The sequence below is a fragment of the Sceloporus occidentalis genome, unplaced genomic scaffold, assembly GCF_023333645.1.
Source record: "Sceloporus occidentalis isolate IW3139 unplaced genomic scaffold, rSceOcc1.0.p SCAF_97, whole genome shotgun sequence".
In the NCBI taxonomy this organism is placed as follows: domain Eukaryota; kingdom Metazoa; phylum Chordata; class Lepidosauria; order Squamata; family Phrynosomatidae; genus Sceloporus; species Sceloporus occidentalis.
The window spans coordinates 709756-731093 of NW_028317077.1; positions in this window are offsets into that span (position 1 = coordinate 709756).

A 21338-nucleotide genomic window follows, 5' to 3' on the forward strand; every position below is an offset into this window, starting at 1 on the left:
CGAATGAAACGATTAACACTTTTGGTTCTAAGGAACGACTTCAGTAACACGAAAATATTAACGATTGAGGGGAAAATAAGACCTGAAGGAATTGTATATAAGTATCATTATGGCTTATTGTTTAGGAATTAAACTAGGGCGATTTTCTAGACGTTCTGCACCCATAAACTAAGCCTTTTTGTATAATTATAAGGCATTTCGGTGTACACTTTTGTAGGGCATGTATATAAAACACAACAGCTGACTTAGCACCAATAACCAAACTTAACAGGTCATCTCCATAGGACCATCAGTTGGTTCTCATACCCAGGGCTGGGCTAGCTTTGAAGAGGCGGCCCTGGCACTTTAAGGCCAGCGGCTGCCTGATGGCATAAGTGCGGCCAGGCCTGTCCAGCTGGAGGCCGCACGCTCCATTTGTCCAATTTGCCAGGTGGTGGCCACTCCAGGCCTGCTCATACCTAGATCCTTCAGGGCCAGTCCTGAGAACGCCTACTGTCTGAACTCCCTTTAAGTGTCATCATCATAGCTTTTGTCATACGTTAATTAATTTAATAAAACTTCCTATAGTCTGAGCTTTCTGTTTGTTTCAGCTATATAGTGTTTAAATGTGAAAGACAAGATCAGTGGCAATGTGTGGTAGAGCCAGCATTATCTAATCAATCTCCTACCCTGGAATTCCTTCTCCTTTTCTACCTTTGGAAAGGCTATTTGAACTCAAAAGAAAAATTATATTAACAACAGATAACTTATTGGGGTAGAATAATGGGGCAGATCCCAAGAACATATTGTATAGGAAGCTACCCAAGAGATTGCACATCAGCTTGTGGAATAATGTCGCACAGGTAAGCAATTCACAGCATGAATGTACAAAATATATAGTAAATCTATATTGTAGAGCCTGTGATACATATTTCATAAGCATCAGCATTCAAAGAAACCACTTGGTGACACTACCTTGGCATGGCCGATACCCTGTGGCTCTCTAATTAAGACTTATGACATATCAATATTTTCATGTAACATATGCGTGCTATTTACACAACAACGTGAACCTGGCTGGAATAGCGTGTGTGTGTTTTTTTTTTAGAAGTCGGTGTATTCTCGTGTGTGTATCCGGTTGATTGTGTTGGTTTTTCGCACACAAGTGCATTTTGAAGCTGTCCCAGGATTTAGCTTTTTTTTACGTACAAATTCTGTGTGTTTACAATTTGCAACCTTCGTGTAGGTGAGCTCGATGATCGTAGGAGAAGCAACACGTCTTCGTTCAAGTGGGCCCAGCAAGTAACTAAGCTGTGTTTAAACACTGAGCTAAGAGGTAAAAATATTCTCTGTATTGCAGGTTATAATTATAAGATCATACATATGCATTAGTCCAAGGTATAATTATTTTTTGGGTTGAAAAAGAAGCTATGAAAGAATATTTTCACCTTATGTAAGCTTCGAATGTGATGCAGAAGGATCATGTTTAACCCTTCGGCTTCTACAGTGTTCTAAATTGTTATAGCAAAGGGTTGGTTCGAAATACAGGGCTTAGATCGGAATACAACTCTGCTGAAAGTTAACCTTGGTGCGGAATGCCTGGTTTAAAGGGGAATCTGCGAAAAGGACAAAACCGACCACCCAGAAACCCCGGGAAAGCAGGACTTCACCCGGAGGCTCTGGGTCAAACCCGGAGAGTTTCCAGGTACATTAAAAGCCATGGGTGTCTGGAGGATGGAGCAAGAGAGAGCACTTGCCCCCCCCCCCAGGAAATTCAAAGAGGGCCACTGGAGTAACAGGGGAGGGAAAGCAGTAAATGGTTTAGAGTAGGTTAACATAGACATAGAGAGCAAAGTTTTCCCATTGAAATTAATGGGAGAGCTTTCTGTGCATGCGCAAAGGGGTCCCTTTAGGCCCCCGTCCAGTGCACCCCCACCAACCAGCACTGTAGCTGACAGGGGGCACTTGGACTAGGGGTACAATGTAAAGTAAGAGGGATCTCACAGCTATATTGTGCAATAAAGTGCTGGAGTGTCTCTTTAAAATAAAAATGTCTGACCAAAAATAACAAGTAAAAAACACAGGTTATCTATAAAATCAAAATATTTAGGCACAGTGTTCTTCGTAATCTTCATGCCTTTCAATTCAATCTTCCCAGTGATTATTGTTTAAATTGTTATTTTTTTTATCAATGTTTTTGGGAAACAATTTAAGAATCATTTCATTAGTAATTTGCGCGTTCTCTTGGTTAAGAGGTTATGACAGCAAAAAAAAAAAAGATTTCTTTTTAAATTACAAATTTAAAAGAATAAAACTACTGTTTCTCTGTTCGGTGCCTTGATGGTCATCTGTGAACCAACTGCCACCATGCTTGCATACAGGTGAGTAATTTGGGCGAACAAAAGGCAGTCACCTGTTGGAAAATGGTGCTGAGGGATTAGTAAATAACATGCTCAAGGTCACAAACTATTTGTGCTCGTCCTTGTACACAAAGCTTCTTGAATGACACAATGTTTCTTCCTGTTACATTTAGATGGTGGTCAACCCTTGGCACAAACACCTTTGGCATTTTTGTTAACCCCTTAAGGACAATGGGCGGTCCCTAAACCCATTGAAAACAATGCATTTTGAGGCCGTACATGTACGGGCTTTGTCATTAAGGGGAGGTTTGGGGCTGGTGGCTTCCACCATGGCTCTGTGTGGTGTGGTGGTCCTTCTGGACAATAGAGAGGGGTTGTCTCCATGTCAGCTCCATAAGTCAGTTTGAGGTATAGCTTGGCTCCTAGTTGCCTTGTACCATGTTCCTTCCATGCCATCCACGGCTCAAGAAAACAAGCTGAACATTAAACATACCTCAGATGGAAGTTTGGAGCAATTTAATTTGTAGTTCTGTCTTTTACTTGCTTGATTTACCCACTTCCCTCCTTTTAACCCACGGTAATTTACTTTAAAACATGGCATTTTATCTAACGACCCATAAAAAAATTAGAGCCGTCGAACGAAACAAGACATATCTACTGCTACTGCCACGCTAGTGTCAAACCTTCAAGAAGACGAACACTTTTAAGCCATCAAACTCATAACTTTCAGTGATTCTGCAACAGCAGGCGATAGCTTAGAAGCACCGAACAATTATAAAAGGACTGTTGAGAAAAGATTATAACACATTAGATAAAGCAGTGTGTGTTGCACAAGCAGCTGAGTAAACAAGAGAGCAGATGGAAATCTCACAGTTAGCTGGGGAGGCTTCCGCTGTTTACTTGCTGACAGATATAAAAATGACACAGTGAAAATAAACCTCACGTTGAGAATAAAAGTCTGGCAAAACAGAGTGTAAACAGGGAAAAGAAAAAATGTCGGTGCGCTAAGCTAGTCTCAGGCTCAAATAATACAAATGTATAATACGAGGCCTACCAAACAGGTGTAAGCATGCTGCAAATACAGTGTGTTGGCTGTACAATGTATACAAAAAACAAAAACTGTCTGCGCTTCTCACCCTAATAAAGTTGGCAACAAATATATAAACATAATATAAATGAGAGGTTTTGGTTATATGAATTGGCCAAAGCATAATTAAGCTCACCCGCCACGTCAAGGCACACACAAAACAGAGTGTAGCAAGATAAACGTTTCTTGCTTTCAAGAGAATCGCGGTCATACGTGTTTAGAACCTGAACATACGTTTAAAGGTAAACATGGACCGACTTACCTAAGGGGGCATCTAAGGACGCTGGCAAGGGATGCATTCAAGTAAATTCCTTGTTACCATCTTACCTTGGCTTCCTGCTGGACAGCTCCAGAAGCAGAACTAGGGGTGGGTTGATGGGCATAACTGAGATAACCCCCTAGCCAAAACTACCCTTCCTCCCATGCTCCCTATGGGAGTGGATGGGGCTTATTTGGGCACAACTAGAATAATTGTAACCAGGTTCATCACTTGCAGGTACATTAAATTCTCGGTGGGACAGGATTGTCCTTCGGTCGTGATTAGATTTTTCTCAAAACTCGAAGTGACCATCATGGTGATTTACAAAATTCACTAAAACTTCTACTTATCAGAGCTTTTCTCGTGGTCTTTTGGGTTTCGGTAACTCCACGCTTTAGCCAACTTGTGACGTATTGCGAGATTCCGGCTTTCCCATGCTATACTGATAGGTGTGGATCATCCAAATGGGCCACTTCTTCCTAAAAAGAAGTCATTAACCAGCAATGATCTCCTTAAAATTAGATCTGTTGTGGAAAGTTTTGTGGAGCTTCTATGGGTTATTATTATACTAGGCTTGTCTCCTGGGCTGGAAGTTACCGGTCAGTCTCTGATGGGTTTATTGTAGAAAAGGAGCAAACTGTTCCTCTGTGCTCCATGAAATGTATTTAAATTATATATATATATATATATGTATACTAAATATTTATTTAGATTTAAATATTTTGTCCGCGGCATAACATAACAGAGCTCATTTTTGCTGCTTTTATTAAAAAAAAAAGAGAAACACCAACATAACCTACATGATTTACACTCGAGAATTATGTCTCTCTTGAGCTCAGAGACATAATGTAAAAATTCACAAAATAACCATGAATTCCAAGAATGATATCTGCTGAGTTTCTATACTATATGCTCTTTATGATTCGAATAATGTTGCGTTATTACATTTAATGGATTGACATAAGACATCTCGAAATGGATAAATATATTATTTTTCTGATTTTACCTTGATCTAAAATGACCTTATTTTATGCCACAGATTATACATTTTACAAGATATGCTAAACATGTTTTACTTAGTAAATAAACACAAATAAGCTGTTGCAATTTGTAAATTGTCTTAATCTTGAATTTGCAACTTGTCAGTAGGTGTAGAAATCAGACAGACACATAAAAAGAAGGATACCGGGCACCCTGCCCAGGCCGACAATCTGTGAGACTATTGGGTTGATTTGTATATTAGTACTTGCCAATAAACTGTATATAATATTTAAAGCTCTTGTCCGGTTCACAAGAACCACTGAGAACCCATTGAGGTTATTGGACAATATACAGTACTGCCAGGATTCCACCCTGTCAGCCAGGACTCTGTATTTACCGTATTTGCTCGATTATAAGACGACCCTGATTATAAGACAACCCCCCAAATCTGAATATTAATTTAGGAAAAAAAGAAAAAGCCTGAATATAAGACGACCCTATAGGAAAAAAGTTTTACCAGTAAATGTTAATTCATCTAAAGTATTTTTTTTTAATAAAAGCTATGATTGAGAAAAATATTTTGGTTTTATTTCCTTCTATTTTCCAACCTGCCCCCCAGTTATGCACATCTGCCACAGAAATGCCTTATACCCCCTATATGCCACTGTGCCCCATGATATGCCTTTTAACCCTCTAAATGCCACTGTGCCCCATGATATGCCTTTTAACCCCCTGTGTGCCACTCTGCCTCCAGAAATGCCTTATACCCCTATATGCCACTCTGGCATTTAGAGGGTTAAAAGGCATATTATGGGGAAGAGTGGCATATAGGGAGGTTTAAGGCATTCAGGAGGCAGAGTGGCATTAAGGGGGTTAAAAGGCATTTCACAGAGCACTCTGCCTCCAGAAATGCCTTATGCCCCCCCATTTAACACCCCCCCCCCCAAACTTACCGGTGCTTCTGACTTCCCTGTCATGTAGCCGGGGCAGCGTGTAGATCCCACGTGAGGGACTCAGAAGTACGGGTAAGTGGGGCGGGGGGGGGTTGGGGAGACAGGAGGATCCAGGTCCCCTGCAGCTGCGGGGGATCTGGATCTTAGTCGTCTTATAGTCAGACCTATTTGAGGTCTGATAATAAGATGACCCCGATTATAAGACGAGGGGTATTTTTCAGAGCTTATAATCGAGCAAATACGGTATTTTACTTTGTGTCATAATAGGGGCAGCCCCTAGAGGCCTCCTGTGTGTACTCAGTACCCTGTAGGCTAACGAGCAGTCCAGCTGCCTCTGCTTACCTGGGTGTAACTCTGGAGCACCCAGACCTAATCAGTGCAGCCAGCTGAGCCTCGTTGACTGACTGAGCCTGCCTATTTCATCCTGCTCTGCCCTTCAGTCAGAGCCTTTGTATTGAAGTTAGTGGACCGTATTGCCCTGATCCTGGCCCTGATCCTGGCCCTGATCCTGGCCCTGATCCTGGCCCTGATCCTGGCCCTGATCCTGGCCCTGATCCTGGCCCTGATCCTGGCCCTGATCCTGACTTGCTGTTTGGCTTCCTGCCTTGTGCCCTGTCCAGTGGGCTTCCTGCCTTGTGCCCTGTCCAGTGGGCTTCCTGCCATATATATGTTTTCTTGCTAAGAGACTTTTTTAACCTGTATTTCCTTGTCCTGCCATAAAATACAATACATAGCATTTCCTGGATTTCTGCCTGTTGTGTATTCCTTTGTGCCTGTCTGTCTTATCCTTCGGTTATAATGCATCGCCGTGTGCAGACAGAACCCCATGTATCCCCTGAAATGAGGCTCCTACCCAACCTGATTACCCGGGTCCTGACAAGTACTGTGCAAAGGTTTTAAATCAAATCAATATTTGGTGTGAAAAAGTTTTAGGCAGCTGTGAAAAAATACTGTAAAGTAAGAATGCTTTCAAAAATAGTTACAAAGTGAGTGAACAGAAGAAAAATCTAAATCAAATCAATATTTGGCGTGACCACCCTTTGCCTTCATAACAGCATTAATTCTTCTAGGAACACTCACACAAAGTAAAGGGATTTTATAGGCATATCGTTAGTTGTATGTTTAAACAATCATGCCAAACAGGTGCTAATGATCATCAATTTAATATGTAGGGTGAAACATAATCATCAACTGAAACAGAAGCAGCTGCCTAGGAGGAAAAAAACTGGTTGAGGAACAGCCAGACAGTTTAATGTCAAAAGTCATACACCATGGCAATCCTCAGGTCTCTCCCAGGCATATATATACGTCAGGATTTTGTCAAGGGACTTTTAGTAAGCACGGTTTTCTTGGGTAACTGATGCCCAGGACAAATCCAACTCAGTTAATGTTTTTTTGGTGAAAATAAACATTAGTGGATATACAATGTTCAATGCATAATTAAAGTCCTTGCTCTTGCTTGAGCACTTATTAGGTACAACTGCTACCTCCAAATGTGTGGCTGCATCAGGCGGATCCTCTTTTACACGCTGCCTGCTAATTGATCAGCCACAGGTGAGCTCCAACTATTCCACACCTGTGGAGCTCCTGTCTAGAATTCAGGCTCTGGACCGGATTTTCATCAGCAATTAGTTCTGTTGGAGCACTGGCCCACCTTGAAACAAAGTACGTCTTTAAAAAAACGCTATTAAGCAGACCAGACCCTTACAATTTAAAGGGCATAAATATGCCCATACATAGAGTGTAATGGTCTCCTTAGGAGTTTCTTTATCCAACACTGGTGCCAGATGAAGCGATAAGCGAAACGAAATTGGAAGGAGGAGTAGCATTACGGAAGTGGATCAGAGGACTAAGATGGCGTCTCTTCTGTGTGATATACCGGTATATATATATATATATATATATATATATATATATATATATATATATATATATAATCAGTTCAGTTTAAAATGTCTACTCTTTAAAAGAAAATATTCTCCCCTTAATCTATTTTACTATTGTAGAGAGCTATCCTACCACGTGAGTTATATGTTAGGGCTATTAATTCTTTAATGCCCCTCTTCCTTTTCTAAAACACTAACATGATGTCCACATATTTTTATTAATAAAATCTTAATAATAATTATCATAATGATAATAATAATATTAGTGGAAATGTAACTTTGACCAACAATGATAATTTTCCCTCTACAAACCGGGATACAACTAATTAACTATAATTCATTTTTTTAACGAAAAGGATTGAGTGGACATAGCAAGTCCCCTTTTTTGTTTGCATGTTGGCATCTCTGCCTCTCATTTCCCTAATTGACAAGCACTGTGTACTTTGCATTAGCAGTTGTGTTGTCTCCAGTTGGTGTATAACCTTGCTCAACGTGACAATCCCAGAGATTCATTACCAATTACTCTGCCTACTGCAGCATCTGGCACGTCGCAAGCCTGTCCGTTTCCTCTCTCAATCTGATGTTTCAAAAAACAGTAAAAAATAAAAAATAGACAAACAAGATGAAGCATAATAATTGTAATTGCAAAGTGATATATCTAGTTTGAGCCTGAATTTTCTTTAATCATCTGATATAAAAGGTATATTTGGGGATTTTGTTGTGCCATAAACGTAGACTAGTGTTGGCAGTTCAAATAAAAAAAATAAAAGAAAAAAGTCCCCAAACATGCTTAAGATATATTGTTGCCAAATCAGGAATCAAGGAGCAAAGTCAGATCAAACCACATCACAAGGGTACCCAAGGGTACTGGAAAAATGAAGGCCCTGAGCTGATCTAGGCAGTCTGGAGCAATAGCGACGTAATTGAGACCCTTAGAGGTCATATACATGCATCACTCATAGTGAGCCTACCTGGGCACTTTTGGGCTCCGGCTACCTGGAGCCTATCCTTGGGGGACGTGGCCAGGACCCGCTGACGACACCCCTCTATTTAAGTGGGAAATGGACGGGGAGTGGGGATTGTCAGGACTCCGCCCCGGGACCTGGAGGATTCATGTGTGGACCCGGAGAAGTGGCGCTTCTACTGGAGTCTACTGGAGTTCCCAGGTATGGCAGTGAGGATCATGGGTTGGTCAGCCCAGAGGCCTGTAAAATCAGTAGCGATATGTACAGCACAGACCTCCATTGAAGCTCCCACGTGACCATTTCACAATTATATTCACGTAAAATGGGCGGGTGTCCATGCCTCTGGCCACACCCACATCCAGGCCTGATCACACCCCTCACAGTCTGCTGTCACCACCTTAACGGGTGTCCCGACTTGGACACCTAAAATGTTGGAGGGAATGTACCAAATGCACCCTTCCACAAATTCAGTCCACCTCTAAACATCTTTCCAAATACATCTTAAAAAAAAAAAGTAAAAAAAAAAAAAAAGAAAAATAAATAAAACAATCACAAGAAAAAAATAAATGTTTCTTATACATTCTTAGATGGTGAGGCTGGAGGACACTAAATCGTCCTTTTAGTATATTAGCATAGTTTCCAGGTATGTCTGACCTGACCCTTCTCCTCCCTCACCAAAAGGCCGGACGGGAAGGAACCCTGTTCGCGGAAAAAGGGCCAGCTTTACCAGTAACAATTGTTTTTGGTGAAAGTTAAGTTATACAATAAACAAATGTACCCACAGAAGAAATATTTGGCTAATCTCATTATTGCAATTACATTATTTAGTCTGTATTTTATTACTTTCCTCTTTCTATTACATTGTTAACATACATTTTTCCCTTCCTGAATAATTTAATTCGCTTGTCAACCTCATTGTATTTGCGAAAGAAACAAATAAACCTCTGTATTTATTAATAAGTAATGAAATAGATTTTTTTTGTAGCACAATCCAATTCAGTGAGCTTTAGTTCATTCAACAAATAGAACTTGTGAGTTGTTACTTTTTATAATTCAGTACGTTTAATATTTAATAGTGTTTACACATCTATATACTAGATGGACAAAAGTATTGGGACACCTGACCATTACACCAGCAGGGACTTTGTTGACATATACGAATATATAAGAATGATGAGTGGCCGCTTTGGTGAGTCCACAAGGGCAGTCTGGAACCAAAATTTCACGAGGAAAACAGCAACCTCAGAAGTGTGTTTCAACCTCCATGCATCTCTACAGTGAGGTCTAGTTGGTATCCATGTAGGCACAGTAAGCAGTGAGGTCTATGTCTGAACTCATCTTGTTGTACTCTAAGGGAGAGCCCCTAGAGATTCTCAAAGAAGGAAACAGAGCTAGATTGTACAAAGCTTTAATAGCTTGCTTCACTTGAGTCCACACTCGAGAGAATCTAGAACTTAAGCCTGCCTGTGCCATTACAGAGAAAAACCTCTGGGGGCAGTATTCTCTGCTGAGCTTGTCTCACCTTTATGTACGCTCCCAAAGCTTTCTTCCCTAGTGGCGGAGCTCGTTTTTGTAACCTGCAGTGACCTACTTGTAGATGTTAGTCTACTAAAGGGGCTAATGTGCCCTTAAATTAATGCAAGATGGGCCATTGGGAATATGGAACATAAGGCAGCTGCTTGGAACATAAGGTGTGAAGGGGTGGTGGGAACCTAACATGTATAGCCCAGAAGCTCTCCCAGATCACCTTCCATAAAGAGGAGGAGAGGGAGAGCTCTAAAGAACCAGCCCTTTGATGTACTTGGGTATAGTCACAGGCATTGGAGGAAGTCCCAGTTTGGAACCAAGTCAAAAAATATCCGAGGGCAGGCCACGGTCTTAGCAAAATTTACGTTAATGCATTAGTTACTCAGCAATGGCATAAGCCAAGCTCATCTCAGTAGTTTCACCTTCAAAGCTCTACCGGAATGAATGATTTCTCACGCAGCTGCCAGCACCGTTACATAAACTGACTTGGAGGTTATTGAAGCTGAATTATGCCAACAAGTCATTAGAAACACGAAGCAGTAAAAATATATAGCTTTTTGCTCAGCGGGCTATTTTGGGATCGTTGCACATCTGCAGTGTTAAGCTATTTAGAAAAAAAAAATGATACTATTGCGCAATACTCATATCGACATTTATGCATAATTCTTGTGATGTCTAGATGGTGTTTTAGCCGAGCCATATATAAATCTGTTATTTTTAAATTCTGCCGGCGGAAATGCTCCTGGAGCAGTAATAAGTTAGGGATTGTTGTTTGTTATGGAAGCGGAAGAGTTTTGCGGAATATTATACAGTATAACAGAGAAGCTATGCAGACTGACGACGGTCTTACTTAAACGGGAGCTTTCACCATTTTTTTATTCTAGTATCGAATTATCTTTTTTATTATTTTTATAATAATTATTTTTTAATAATTTTTATTATTATTTTTAAACTGTTTTTTGCCCCATAATATAACATTTTCAGGCAGCTGCATATCAGCCATTTGTATCAGTTATCTTAGCCTAATTTACTAGATAAACACTCTGACTCCTTATCATACAGCCCGTTGGATGTTGGATAGAACTGCGCATTTGGTGATTCGTATGAACCCCCGAAAATGTGGCCAGACCACTCACGAATCAGTTCATAATTTTCAACTGAAGTTCACTCTCACTCTCTCACATTCTCGTTTACTCTCTCACGCTCTTTAAATGTTTCCCTACCTTCTCTGCTGTCCACTTCCGCATCTTTTTCTTCATCTGTGTTTTATCCTCTCCCTTCATCTTCAGGCTTCAAGCTGCTGTCTTCATCTGAATCTCCACGGCCGGTCTGAATTTGCAGGGAAAGAAATTCGTTGGCCTAAAACAAATGCAGTAGCATACCTAGCGGGGGGCGGGGGGGGGGGGCGGTCCGCACCGGGTGCCGCTCATCAGGGGGGTGCAAACTTGCCGGCACCCGGCACCCCTCCAGAGACGGACAGTAATGTCCGCCGCTGGAGGAGAAGGCTCGCAAGACCTCCGGCTCCCTTGAGTGATTTTAAGCCGGTTCCCTTGAACCGGCTTAAAATCACTCAAGGGAGCCGGAGGTCTGTTAAAGACCTCCGATACCGCTCCCTCGCGATCCACGCGGCAACTGCTGCTGTGCGCCGGGGTTTGTTGTCAGATCCCGGCACACAACACTGAAGCCGCACCCACCGCCGTCCGTGCCCTCTGACCCGGAAGAAGACAGAAGAAGAGGAGCGAAGAGGAAGAAAAGGAGCTGACTGCTGTAAGAAGAAAAGAGGAAAGGTAGGAAATCATTCAGTGAGAGTGACAGTGAGAGTGACAGTGAGAGTGGATTGGTAAGTGTGGATTGGTATGTGTGGAATCTGTGGATTGGTATGTGTGGATTGGTGTGCGTGGAATCTGTGGATTGGTAAGTGTGGATTGGTAAGTGTGGATTGGTATGTGTGGAATCTGTGAATTGGTATGTGTGGAATCTGTGGATTGGTAAATGTGGATTGGTAAGTGTGGATTGGTAAGTGTGTGAGAGTGATGGGTGTTATGCTGTACCATTTCCAATGTCTTTTTCATTATATAATTATGCTCTAAAGTACATCATAACTCCCATCACTCTATACCAGACCTGGGCAAAGCACGGCCCGCGGGCCACATCCGGCCCGCTGAATAGCTCGGACCGGCCCGCAAAGAGTGTCCTGGTGACTCACCAATGAGTCCGGTGTCAGCAACGGGAAGCATCGAAACTATGCACTCCGAAGCCTTGTTCATTTTGTTCACTTCTGTGCTGTGCTAATAGTTATTCAGGCCTTACTTATTCAAGCACCTCTACCAATGACGTAGGCTTGAATAACTTTATTGAACAGCACATAAGTTAACAAAATGGACAAGGCTTCGGAGTTTGTAGTTTCACTGCTTCCCGATGCTGAGTAAGTGATGCCACTGTAACTTCTGAGTGCCAGGATGCTCGTTGCGGACCTTGGGGAGTGCCAGGACAATCGTTCCACGCTCGTCATTTACCATTTTTTTAAGAAGGGATAGTATATGTATGCAGTATACAGGTATTGGTAGAATGAAGTTAAGGGCTCATGCACACTGCTGTAGTTTCGCCCGGGCCGTAACCCAGGCGAAACTACGGCGTGCTGCTGCGGAGAGGAGATGGGAGTGCTCCTTACCGCTCCCCTCTCCATTGGCAGACACGGGGGCCGCGCCGTAAAACGGGGTGAAACACCGGTTGCTCACCGCGCCGTATTACAGCGCCATTCATTTTCAATGGCGGCCGTATTCTGGCCGCAAATCGGGCGGCTGGAATACGGCCCCATTACGGCAATGTGCATGGAGCCTTCGTATGTTGGTCTGGCCCTCTAAAACCATTCCAATTTCTCATGTGGCCCCATGGGAAAATTAATTGCCCACCCCTGCTCTATACTGTTCCATACAGTGGCAGAGCTGGGAGACAGAGGCCTTGCACCCTCACCGCAGGACTCCTGAAAGGTATGTGAACTTCAAAAGGGGGGGGAGGGTAGATAGTTAGGAGGGGGTAGATAGGGAGAAGGGAGTGAGACGGGGGGATAGGGGGTAGATAGGGAGAAGGGAGTGAGAAGGGGTAGATAGGGCAGAAGGGGGTGAGAATGGGTAGATAGGGAGAAAGGAGGGTAGCAAGAATATTGAAATAAAGAGTCAGAATGAGAGAGCGAAAATGAATGGATTAATGTGTGGATGAATTGTGTGATTGAGTGAGAGAATTTGTGAGAATGCATCAATGAATATGTGTAAATAATTTGTGTGAAAGAATAAATGATTGTGTGAATGAATTGTGTGAATGAAAGTGAATTAGTGAGTGACTGTAAAAGTGTTTGTGTTAATCATAGGTGTATAGTTGATTTGTCAAAAAGGCAAAGATGGTATAAGCATCTTTGTGGGACAAAGATGGCACAGGTAGCGTGTTCATGGGACAAAGATGGCGTACACTCGGCTGTTTGGGAACAATGCTGACTCATGCTGGGCTGTTTGGGGGCTATGTGTGTGTAATTTGGGTTCTGGTCAGGTTCTATGTGGACAATGTGGACGCTGTTTTTTTTGGAGGGTTATTAAAGAAAGCACTATTATATGTTCAGTAAATGTTATTTAAACGTATTTATTTTACTTATAAGTTATTAATTTATTTTTTCAGATTTCTTGTTGTTTACAGTTGACATACAGTTTACAAATTGCTGCAATAAATATTCTTAACATAATTTTGTAGATGTCTTTACATTTGGTGGGGGGGGGTGCCACTTACAGGATCCGCCCCAGGTGCCAAATACTCTAGGTACGCCCCTGAATAAATGTCACAAAAAATGTGCACGTCTAATGTCGACCTCCAGATCTGCAGATAAAGGATGTTTATTAGAACAAGATTAAATTAACCCCTTCACAACAAAGCCCGTATATCGGGGCTGGATCATGGGAGGAAAGCCCTCCCCCGGAAAAAAATGGCCGGCTAAAACGGTGCTTAGGGAGCGATCGGCAATATAAAACATTGGGTATTTCTAAACTCAGGACAAATAGTAGAATCTATTTAGCAGGTTTTTTTATTCGTTTTTGCAGATGAGTAAAAGATTTTTCAAATAAAAGTGAGAAAAACTCATTTTTTTAACCAAAAATCCCCATATTTTATCATTTTTTTATAGATATGATAAAAATATCTAAAGAAAGCCCTGCTTGTCCTGAAAAACCCCCAATATATAATGTCTGTGGGTGTACGAAATGAGAAAGAAGAAAATCACAGGTAAACAGCAACACTGAAAAATGTTAAAAGAGCCATTGTCTCAAAGTGTACTACGAGTAAGAAACAGTCTTGTCATTAAGGGGTTAAAGCATTTTTTTGTTTATCAATGCCGAACCTACCTTTCTGTATACAGCACTTAGGTTTAACATTTTTTTTTTTAGATCTTATAAAATGTTCTTCAAAGTCCAAACAATTCCGTGTGTTAGATTTGTGTTATTTTATTTTAACGTTTAGATGTTCTAGATGTTCTACTGTAGACCTTGAAACGCAGAGTTAAAAGACAGGAGTACAATACCGATCCCAATTCTGTATGTGTCATGGCGATCACGTAGAAGAACAAATACGTTTGTGTGCGCAGTACATATCCTATGTCCATATGTTCAAATATAGATAATTTGTATCATTAAGGACAAAGAAGTAGGAACAAAAATCAGAGACAATAGCCAAAAACTGTAAAAATAGCAGATATCATTGGGAAAAAAATTACCCTGGTAGTAGCACTTTATACAGGTAAAGATAAACCAGCTGACCATAAGCATGTTAACTATATTATTATTATTATATTTTTATTATTATTATTATTATTATTACACACACAATATGGGCCTGCATGTCAGGCAATGTGTTAATAAATATCCGGTGAAAGTCTAAATATCCGGTGAAAGTCTAATTGTCAATTAAAGTGTTAACAGAGAAGAACAAAGCAACCTGCAGTAACTCACTTTATTTTAAATGGGTTTTTACACAGCTTTAGTGATAAAATTTATATAAATTACAGCTTCTTTTTTTTTGTATGATCAATCAGGACCTAATTTATCTCTTTAAAATGCAGGGAAACGTACGATAAAAGCCCGGCATCTGGAACGTGGCGGCTACAATGTAGCTGTCAGCAGGTAGTGGATTCCTTTTTTAAAACCGTTCCTGTTATCTGGAATACCCAGGATAACAGAATTATGCAGTGGCTTTTGATAAAACGTGATGAGATATTTGAATATGAGGATAAAAACATCTATAACAAATGTTGCCTGGTCTTATCTCTTAACTGAATTACAATAATTTCGACACAATACATTTAGAAGGGTATAATTGCGCCATATTATACAGCGAACAATGCTGTTTTACTAACTTACTAACCCATTCATAAAACTTGTACATACATAAACGTCCGGATACACACACTTTTATAGAAGTGGCCAAAAGTGTGTGGACACCTGACCATCACACCTATTTGAGCTTGTTATTCCCAAATCATGGGCATTAAAGTTGAGTTGCCCCCATCCTTGAAGGCTATAACAGCCTCAACTCTTCTGGGAAGGCTTTCCATCAGATTTTGGTGTGTGTGTCTGTGGCAATTTGTGGCTTTTCGACCAAAAAAGCATGAGTGAGGTTGGGTGTTCAGTTAAGTAAATGTCGTGGGCTCTGTTGAGACCACTTGAGTTTCTCCAACACAGGCTCGTCAAGCCATGTCTTTATGGAACTTGCACAGGGGCACAGTCATGCAGGACAAGGGCCTTCCTCAAACCGGGGCCACGATGTTGGAGGCATACAATTGTCTTAAAAGTCTTTGCATGCTGTAGCATTAACATTACCCTTCCCTGGAACTAAGGGACCCGAAACACAGCCCCAGACCATTATCCCTCCTCCATCAAACTTTACAGTAGGCAGTATAGATGCTCTCCGAGACTCGTATATATGATTTGTGCCGCACCTGTGCACAACACCCAATCCCTCTTGATTTACCTATCTCCGATCTTTTGAGAAAAAATAGACTTAATTTATTGAAAGGTTTATTGAAAATTATTCTCTAGGTGTTCTATAGGGAACCATTCCAATGTCTTCCCACTGCAACCCTTACCGGGCATACCCTAAAAGCAACCAGATGGTCACTTTCATGTGCACTGCTATTTGTTACATTTTAGAATAACTATAAGTCTTATTTTTATTAGCCATTTGGAAGCAAGGGTGCAATAAAAGAGTTAAATAAGAAGATACATTTAATATTTTGAAGTGCTTGGGTTACAGAGTGTAGGCTTTTTTTTTCTGCTTTGTTTTTTAATCATCATTTCCACTCCACTCAAGACAAATGCGCTCATCCACTCACAGGCAGTTTTCTAGAATGCAGTTTATCTAAATGAAATCCAAATTCTCAATTTTCTTGGCAGCAGTCACTTTTTTTTCTTTTTTGCAGAATGCTTTGTCGAATATTGTCTTGGAAAAGACTCTCGAGGACAGTTCAAGTTCATCATCATCTTTTTTTTCCTTTTCTCATTTTCATTCCCCAAAAAAAGATTTGATCATTCATCGCGGAGCTTCCATTTCCTTAGCCCTTTTTATGCCGCCTAAGTTATATTATTTAGATTTTTTTATATTAAGAAAATATATAAATATATAGAGGTAGAAAGTTTTTGTTCAATTTTATGGCTTCAGCCACCAATTTTGCTCAAAGCACTCAATTATCACTTCAAAACTCTCCTCTTCCTCGACTTTTGTGTATTCATAATGTATTTTACATAAGATGTTTCTTTTTCATACTGTTGTAGAAACAATTTACAGTTTTTTTGACGAGGCTTCCCCTTGAATATAAAACAGAACTTCTGTCCACTACTTCACATCAAAGACATCAAACTAGAGTCAGTTACCGGACATTTATATGTTTTCAGAAAATGTATCTTCTAAGAACAAACTTTTCCAGCATAAACAGATAGAATCTGGACGCGGATTTAATGGTCGCTTACAGGATATTAAAGGCAGTGGTGACCTTTAGTGGGGTCATACCAGGTAGACCACCCAGCTCCCTTAAGGGATAAACTTGTCAGACGGGGGGTGAAAACTTTCACTCATAGTCCAAAACTGTAGTAAAATGTCCCTTTTGTAAAGAAAAATGCATTCTATCCTAGGATTTCCGCAGTCACTTATATCATGTGGGTCATTCTGCTTACATTACCTAGAAAGCAACGTTCTAGGAAGTGTGTTGTGATGTCAGCAAGCGGAGCATGGATGTTTCTGCGCTGCATCTGCAGACTTCTGTGTTCCCATAGAAGGTTTCATGCGATGTAGAAAACCCATAAAGTATTTCATTTATTTATTTGTATTTTGGCCATCCGTACCGGTAAAGGGGTCTTTCCTGGCCCCCAGATAGAGATTTCCATGTCCTCAGTGACCTTAGTAATACCCGAGGCGTAAAAGTGCAAATCTTTTCAATGGACCAGTCACGTGAGGGTGTCTCATTGTAATCACTAATTACTAATAAATGATAATATTGCTGGACATGAGTATAGACTGTATGATATGATAGAGGGTATGGAAAGTGAGGTAGAGGTTGGATAGAAGGAAGGGGGCTATAGGGAGGTCCTATATGAGTTCCATAACAATACAAATATGAATTATTTTGGACGTTAGCTGTCTCGTGTAAATTATAATGTATGACAAGCATCTGCTCGGTGAACTAGCACCCATCTTCACTATGTCCCTGCCTGTCATATGTTTATCCTAATTTATCCATCAGTTAAATTAGCAGAACACCTGTCCATTACTCCTCAACAATTAAGAACAAATTGGGCCATTCTATGCTTGGATTGCACATTTATGGACTGGTGCCATCTGCTAATTCTCATGCGACTTCATATTTCAGGAAGATTAAAACCCAGTTATCTAACGAGATGATTAGACAAATGACTTGATGGAACAGAACAGTGCGATTAACCTGTTGATTAGCAGATGAAATTCAAAGCTTGTGAACCAGAAGCTTGCGGGGCGTCCGTGGACTGTAATTCTCAGTATGCCTCGGCAAAATGGTAAATTTTTAGGTTTTTCGGAGGAAATGCAGTACCCGGTAACCTGTCAAAAGCTATTCACGACAGCATGGTTAGAAAGTACTCTAGGGTTCATGCAAATTATTCTATAATGGTTTTTCGGATGATCTAGGTCACATCACGGTTTGATCATACAGCAGATCTGCTTTCCAGCAGGGAATAACTATTAGGTGTGATATCTGAAAGCCCATGATTGATGTATTTTTATTATAATTTGGTCTGATAAAATAGTAATTTATTCAATTTTTCATTGCTTTGAATTGTAACATTTGTGTAACATTTGTAAAATTTAATTTCCTAATTCCATCTGTCTTTACACACAGTTATCTTCTATTTGTGAGACAATATATATTATATACATTGTATTGTATATTTTTATACATTTTGTCCCATCTAGGACCAAAATTGTCCAAACAATGTAAAGGTTATAAGAAATAAATCATCTAAAATTAAAATTTTAAAAATCACATGTCATTTTCTGAAAGGAAACACAAGGGCTATGTGATCAGATATATGATTCTTAATGAACATCAGAGAATATTTTTTCAGAAGAAAAAATATTTATCCTCCCAAAGGTCTCTCCGCATTAAAGCTTCTGTTCCACCTAGTCTGCTGAAAACACTTTTATAACTAAGTGCATTAGAAACATCATTCCTTTTTCTGTGCACATATTCATCATAAATTAACTGGGTTAGTCATCATTTTTGTTGGGAACACTTAGATGTCATGTGGAGAAGCAGGCACTGATCAGCCTGTCCCACGTCCATCCCATTGCTCCACCCATTCCTCTGCCTTAAGATCCTCCCATAAGCACACCTAATAAGAACAGAGGTGAGCCTAGGTTAGTAGGACCTGGTTGCAGTATTTCTTCAGGGCCCCATTATAATTGACACGCATACACACTAACATGCAACCTCGCTCTAATATCAACTCACTCTACCACTGTACACTTACACACACACACACAGATCTTCTTTCTCTTGCTCTTCCTCTCCCTCTCCCAGACACCTCCAACCCTAGGCTCACCCTGACTATCCAGCACCATATGCTGACACACACTTGCTATCCCCAAATACTAAAACACATACACTCATGCTAGCACCATAGACTAACATACTCTTACACACTCTAACACCATACAATAACAGACAAACACATGCCAACATCATATGCTCACAAACATTAACACCTTACAGTAACACCCCCACACACATGCTAACACCATACACTCATGCAAAGACATGTTAACCTCATTCACAATTACACATAACGAACTCTAACAATGCATGCAGATAAATAATCTCATGCTAATACCATACAGTAACACACACAACACCATATGTTTCCACACACTAACACCACACTCATATATACACACACACACACTATCCAACAACTTACACTAATACATACCCACTGACTCAAACACTATATATATATATATATATATATATATATATATAGATAGATATACAGGCATAACCCCCCTTTGGCTGCCTTTCGGCCCACAAATAACTGCTCATGAATTCCAGCTATTATGTGTAATACAATAATTAAAATTGTATCCTCATTTTAAACCTCTAGGCATACCTAGCAATTGTATTTTTGGCCTTACCAGTCCTGACAACCGGGCGTACATCCAGGCAGTCTTAGAAAATGCTACTTTTGCCCTCTACAGTCTGTAAAAAAGGGAAGAAGATTGGGTGTTCCGCCTAAAGAACACCCCATGACATCACAACACCATACATGTAACCCCCGTGAAAAATGATGTCATGACCAACCTCTTATGCTCAGCAAAAGACATTGGAAATGTTAATTATGGTGGGTCAGTTACAGCAGATGTGACTATTTGTTCTGGCTGATATATTTTTTACATGTTTTTGAACTACGTCTTTCCTTTGAGATCTGAAGCTTTTCCTACAAATACCATATAATATAAGGTGCAAAAGTAAACAGAAAGCATTCTTTGTCATGTAAATGTTTATAATTTTATATAATTATGCATGGATAATTGAATATGCATTGTTAAGTGTGGACTATAGCTATTGCCATGTTGCTTTTATACGAGGAAAGAGGACATTGAAAGCTTGGTTATCCTGTTTCATTTGATGTTACTGAATACCTGGGGAATTGTTTGTTTTGTGTGATTTTGTAATTTGCATAAGTCATAGAATTTCAAAGACCAAACATTTTTCAGGTGTGCTTCAATATCTTTTAATGATTAGAAATGCTAGAATTTGAATAAAACCGGCATTTTAACCACAATTGTTTTCTAAAAGGGGTGTAGAAAACCTGGAATGTGATCATTTAAAAAATTGTGATAGACAGGGGGAAAAAAATGGATAGTCCCATGTTAGGCCGGGAGAAAATAGAGTCTTTAGTCAAGCTACATCAGATTTTATTAGCTCTTCAGATAGAATGAAGAAGAGGTCTCTGAGGTCCACAAAGCTTACGTAACGTTCCGTCATGTCCCATGTTGGCCCAAAGAAAGGTATCAACTTTGACTAAAGAATTCTTGGATATACCTAGATGATTTTAGAATCTACCAAAGTAACAATAATAATAATGAACCCAATGCTTACCTATCATAATGTCTGTCCACCTATTATACCTTCAATATATACCCTATATTGTAGTCTACTATTCAGTGCTGAGTAAAACTTTTGGCATCTACTAAATAGACAGAAGTCTCCTACCAGCTGCTCCTGGATCTTACGGTTCCTCAAATTGGTTCTATCTTTTATTTGTAGTAAACATGTAATATGCCTTGAAATGAAACCATTGGGGGATAATGTAGCTCTAACCATTCCTTCTTGCTCGTTCTGCTGTGATCTGCCTGGTTTTCTGTGCACGGGAATCCAGGAAACCAAAGTGGATTTTTATGTTTTCGCTCGTATCGCTTTTTACGTTAGACAGATGGGTAGGGGCCCTAAGGTTCTTCATGCTTCACAAATGTGTTTTATGTATCAGTTAAAAAGTCCTTCAATCCGAAGGAAAACGGATCTTGAAACGTTTCTAAATAAGCATATCCCAAATTTCTGGTGGCCAAAGCAGGACACCCAGGAGAAATCAGGACAGGGCATGACATTCACCACTTCCCAATTCATTGGAGGAAAATGCCTGGAAATAACATCATATCCCAGCATACAGCTTCAACGTGTAGCCACGTGGAAGCTGTGACTGCAGCAAAGACCTCCAATGACTTCACAGGTTGAAAGGTCACGGGATATCCCACTAATCTCCCCATTTAGCCCATGATCCCA